The following is a 6000-nucleotide window of genomic DNA, read 5'->3' on the forward strand; positions in this document are numbered from 1 at the left end:
ATGACATAACCGACGGTTCTCAAGGAAGAGGTTCTAAAAGACCCCCCAGACCCAGTGAGACTGCATACAGTACTGTGATTTCTCTGGTTAGAACCGATCCAGATTGTTTTTCTTAGATATAATATCGCAGGAGAGCGGCCACTCTGTGAGAAGAGATGGAATGTATCAATAGACCCCACTTCTTATGCCCCCCCCCCCTACAGGACTAGATTGCAGCGAGGCTCTGCGGAGCATGAAAGCCTGGCTGACTAGTGGGTCAGCTAACAATGTCCGACCAGTCTGACACAGTAGGTTAGTTTCATATTGGTCCACACCCATTGCCCACCAATTTGAAACCAACGTTTAATCGAAAACACTGTACTGGACTCTAACAGTCCAAACCCAGCGCCACCAAAACAAAAAAAAAAGAAAGAAAAGAAAATCAACCTAAGGCTGTCACCTCTTAGTTTTCCCATTTCTGTTGAAATCAAATTCTTTAGAGACAAGCCTTGAAATAGGTTGTGTGCCGCGTGCCTGGGCATAGTTTGCTCCAGCTCGAGATGTTCAAAAAGAACAAAAGGTGTTCAAAGAGTCTAGATTGATGCAGATTGTTAAATTGACCTCTCTGTATGTTCAAATGCGAACATTTAATTGGGCCTGATGATTGTTATTACTATCTGTTGGTATTTAACACGCACTCGCCAAAAGACTGCAGCCTGCCGTTCACACAGAGACGTGACCTACCACCTCTTAATATCGCACTCTATCTCACAAGAAAAGACCAATGAGCGGCGGTGGGGACCATCTCTCAATTTAATATGCAGTGCACTGATACAGAAATAATGTTATGAATACACAGTTCATACCTGCCTCTAGCTCTAAGACTGAGATAGAGGCCATCTGCATACACAGTGGGATTCTGCAAAGCTGCGAGCATGCACGAGTGGAAGATGCAGTAGTAACATTTGGCTGCTCAATTAATTTAAAAGGTTTTTTACACTATTAAGCACAATTTATCCAGCGGCCATTACTTCCTTCCATCTCTGTGTTGCGTTCCTCTTTGATATTTTTGTTGCACTAGCTAGCAAAATTCCTCCACTTCCTCCACTGGCCAATTACTGTGCCGGTTGAAAATGCCAAGTTGTTTAATTAGCAGTGTCCTCCCTCTCAGGTGCTCAGCAAAGGCAGACAGAAACTGAAATCACAGATCCTTGGATGAGGAAGAAGAGTTTAACATCTTTGAACATCTGTGCTCCCTGACCAAATAACGCTCATATTATGTGTACCTTTTCACACACTGCAGGTGCCAAAAGGAAGAAGTCAAACTTTAGACACAGTTGAGAATGTTCTCGGTGTAACTCTAACATGAGCGCTAGTGATTAACAAACAGCAGCATGGTCACTGATAGTGGCTGAGGTTATTTACAGAAGAGCAGGGGATGACAAACAAACAGCCTTCAGTGTCCCAAGGCGCTGGAGCAACACTGTGGACGTCTCCACTCACACAGAAAAAAAGTCAACAAATCTGAAATTCAATCTTGGACTTAATCTGTTGCCTCAGCCTGCGGGCCTGGTGTCCGTCCTCTGGGGGAGGAACGCCCAGGAGACCCGCAGAGACGGAGGGAACAGCAGGATGGTCTCAGCACGACCAGATTGCTACTGAAGGCATTTACAGTACACTGGGTAGAACGTGCACCCAAGCGTTGATAATTAGAGAGAGAGAGAGAGTAGAGAGAGAGAGCTAGAGAGAAAGAGAGAGAGAGTCAGACAGAGAAAAGCAGGCAGACAAAGCCACCAAGGAAGTCAATGTTATACGAGTGGTCAGAGAACAGCCTTTTCTGTACCTACCCCCCTGGTGTTGCTGGTGGGGGGGCATGGTGACCGCGTCTTTTGATCTACTGTTGGTGAGCTGGCGGACGACGGGAGGAGTCGCGGAGACCGAGACAGAACACAGTTCTGAGCTTGTTATGTTCCGACATCTCCCCCCGATGCTGAGCGACAGGCACAAATAACCCAGCAGGACTGACAGATAACTGGGGAGCCCAGTCCTTTAGCAAGACTAGGAAGAGAGAGACATGGAGAGAGTGAGAGATGGAGAGGGAGACAGAGATATGGAGAGTGAGACAGCGAAAAGACAGAGAAAGAGAGAGACAAAGAGATGGAGAGAGAGATATGGAAAGATGGACAGAGTGAGCAATAGAGAGATGGAGAGAGAGATTGAGGGAGAGATGGAGAGAGAAGGAGGGAAAGAGATGGAGAGAGAGCATTGCATTTCCTAAAGCAGTTATCAAAGACTGGTGTGGAGACATGCCTGGTAATGTTGATTGGCTCCCGGTGCTGGCAACAGAGAGGGGGTGCAGATCACCTCAGGATTTATACATGAAAGAAGATCCAAAACTGAGCACAGAAGAGACCAGCTACCGTAGCTACCACTATGAGGTCTGAATGAGCACACAAAACCCTCCATGATCCAGGCAGGTGTAGGGTCTATTTTAGCAGACCAACGTCTCCTCTATTCCCTTTGAAAAGCCAGGCTATTAAATGGAACACGCCTGCCAACATTCTGAGCACTCGAAAAGCTTTTTAAAATCGTCCAATGTCTCGTCTTCATTTTGGAGAGCCAATACATGAGGCTGGACTTGCTGGCAAGCTTCTGAGGGCTGTTTAACTGGCTCCATCTGAACAGCTTGCCATCAGGTTGCAAAAAAATAGCACATTCCTGCACACAAGCACCCTCACAAATCTTTTGTTATCGTTCAAGTGGATGCTGTGAAACCACTACGCCATATGTGAGACTTGTGTTCATGCTAGCTGGGGTTGTGTGTGTGAGGGTAGGAGTGCAGGCCTGGGAGAGTACATTAACCCAAGCCGATCTGCCAAATACAGCTGCAATTTCACACCTGAGTGGACAAAAACATGACCATTCATTTTTTGCTGGTGACAGGGAAAACCTCCCGGTTTAAATCAGCCATCTTGTATGAGACTTATGTTACCCATCACTCATGCCAGCGTTTACTGCAGAGGTGGAGGAGACTATGAACAATTTTTTGAACAATTACCTCTGTTTAGAAACACTTTTTTTGTTGTTGCTAATTTACTGCACAATTACTATTTTACATGGCTCAGGATTTATCTTTTATGTGGCCTACTGTACATAAAATTTGGGGCACAACACTTGATCTGTTTGTAGGCAGTGGTTCAGACTGCCATTTTCATATACCATACTGTTACGTAAGGGTGCAATTAACATGATATTAAAGTTGTTGCACAATGTTTTGTATTGTATATGCATATGTAACAAGAAAGGTAAGATGTAATTAATTACATTAAAAACCTTACAGTAAAATGTTTCTCATGTATTGAACTTAGCATGTAGGATGGAAGTCTATTGCCATGGTAACTAGTGAACGATTACCTCAGTTTGTCATGTACAGTAACACTCGCCTTCAAAACAGACCTTGTTTCCTAGAATAAAGAGCACATGTCAAATCATATCTGATAATGAGTCCAGAGACACAGTCCACATTTTGGAAGATGCCATCTGTTTACCATGGAGATCCATGTCTGCTGTGGCATACAACACTGCTCTGATTCTGGTCATTACTGGAATTATTCATGTAACAACAACGAGGCAATGTGTGCCTCAATGTGTGACAGTCTGATGCTGTGGGCAAAACAAAACAAACATGGATAAACCAGCATGCATCTCAAACACCTCCAGTGATCGAATGAACTTCATTGGTCCTGATGGAGAGAACTCAGTGTGCCAACATGAGCAGACAGAGACAGTGTCTATCACAAACAACAAAATAAACACCATACCAGAAAGGGACAAAGCATTGAGGTCTTGTCCGCCAATGACGCTACCTGAATCTCACGGGGCAGGAGGAAAACAAACACATTAGTAACTAACTTCATGATTTGTTGGTAGGTATCAATCAATCATTTTTTCTTAGAGGGCAGAATCACCATACAGCATGGTCTCAGTACAATTTACAGTTACAGAAATACATACAAAACATACAGCAAGCAATAATACAAATTTGAAATAAAAGGTAATTAAAGGTAGGTAGGTAAGTAGGTAGGTAGGTAGGTACTTTACTACCTAAAAACACAAAGATTACTGAACAGTCTCAATGCTAGATTGCGCAAGATGTTGTTACGACAGAATTTGTATAAGCTAAATATAATATATATAGTTCTACATACACACAAACGCTTGTACATACAACCCTCCCCCCAAAAAAACAGAGACTTTCATGGTGAACTTAGCACATCGCAGTCTGAGTCTGCAGTGCAGGAGGGGAGATTTCAGATCCACTGATGTGTGATCCCAAGTGAATAGAGAGAATGTGACGTTTGTGAGAGAAAAGACGCCAATTAGGGTGGATGCCACTCCACGGGAAGCCTTGCCATTATTTCTTTGAAACTCACTGAAACTCTGACAAAGTGTATCGTCCAAAATCATGCCCCAGGCTAGGGCAATAAAGTGTTTGTGTGTGTGTGTGCGTGTGTAATGTGAGTGTGTGTGTGTGTTTTAGCACACTTTCATCTCAAGCCAAGGTGACCATGCGTAACAACAAGACATCTACAGCGCTGCAGAGGACCCAGTAACTCACATACAATAATTTTTCCCTACAGTACTCACTACAAAAAAGCAACGAAACTCCTTGAATAAGAAAGTTCTGGATTCTGACGAATGCCAGTATCAAGGATTAATTGATGTGAAGATTTACTTTCTCCATTAGTTACTGTTGGTAAAAGTTGGCTGTGTTTAAGCTTTAAATCAAGCCGCACACATGAATTCCCCAGGGCTCAGCTCTTCAAGGGCGGCTGAAAGATTTAACCGAACTGCAGGGTTGGTAGAGATGGTATTTCTTTGCAAATTGAGTTTGAAATAATACATAGTGAAAAATATTTTGTTTGTTTGTGCTCTCACAGAAAATAAGTTGCCATGGTGCAGAATAATTAGAGTGGCTGTGACTCAGCAGTATCAGTGTACAAATAGACACCATAAGAGGATCTGGAATAGCACATTGTTTATGCAGCTGCTGCTTCAGCGGAGTATGTATCTGCATCTCAGTCCTATTCCTGTTCCTCAAGACTTGTGAGGGGGAGGTGGGGGGAGTGAGGGGGCAGCTTTCATGGTTGCTTACATAAATGCAGATGAGTGGTCCACACACAGACTCCTTAAATCTACTGGGAACCCTCCAGAGGAGATGCAGACATTTGTGTTGTAAGCTGTGAATATGTGGTGATTTGTTCACACCGTCTGTTTATTCAGGGTACCACCATGTGATGCAACCGTTATAAAATCTGTTGAATGATCAACCCTACAGTACTTGTGGGGCCTAATCAAGTATTTCTTATCCTTTATGACAATCAATATTCACATCAGCGGGTAACAATGAAAGATGAACAAAGACTTTGAATACAATCTGACACTACATTTTCGACATCACATTTTCTTTAATATGTCATAATGTTTTTTGCTCCTTGGTAAACATCCTCCAACCACAGATTCCTCTGAGTAGCATGAGAACTGATGGACCCACAGTCCTTCTCAATGGCTGTTCTGTTCACACAGAAGCACTATACCCTCACGTTGAATGCCTGTCTCTAACATGAATCAACTCCTCTCACCACTGCAATGAAGGCTAAGCAGCCATTTGCTTTGACTGCAAAGCTGCAATAAAAAGCTCCTTGACACTGAGTCACATTCTAGCCTGCCTACAAGTCCTGCATGTCACACAAGGACAGAACCATCTCTATAAAGAAGATGCAGCATGTATTAGTTGCACAATGCCAGGGCAACACATCCGGTACATTAAATACAGTACAGATTCCGTCACCTCTGATTGTGTGGTGTGTACTTGTTCCTCCTCCATGGTTGGTAGCCTACCAACATGACTGATGTGACTAATGGAGCCTGCGTGAAACCATGTTAGCTTGAAGTCCTAGTTTAAGTAGTCCGCTTTTCGGAGGCACAGCTGGCTAAATGGTCGTCACCAGAAGGTGGTCA

The sequence above is a fragment of the Borostomias antarcticus genome, assembly GCF_949987555.1.
Source record: "Borostomias antarcticus genome assembly, chromosome: 14".
NCBI lineage: Eukaryota > Metazoa > Chordata > Actinopteri > Stomiiformes > Stomiidae > Borostomias > Borostomias antarcticus.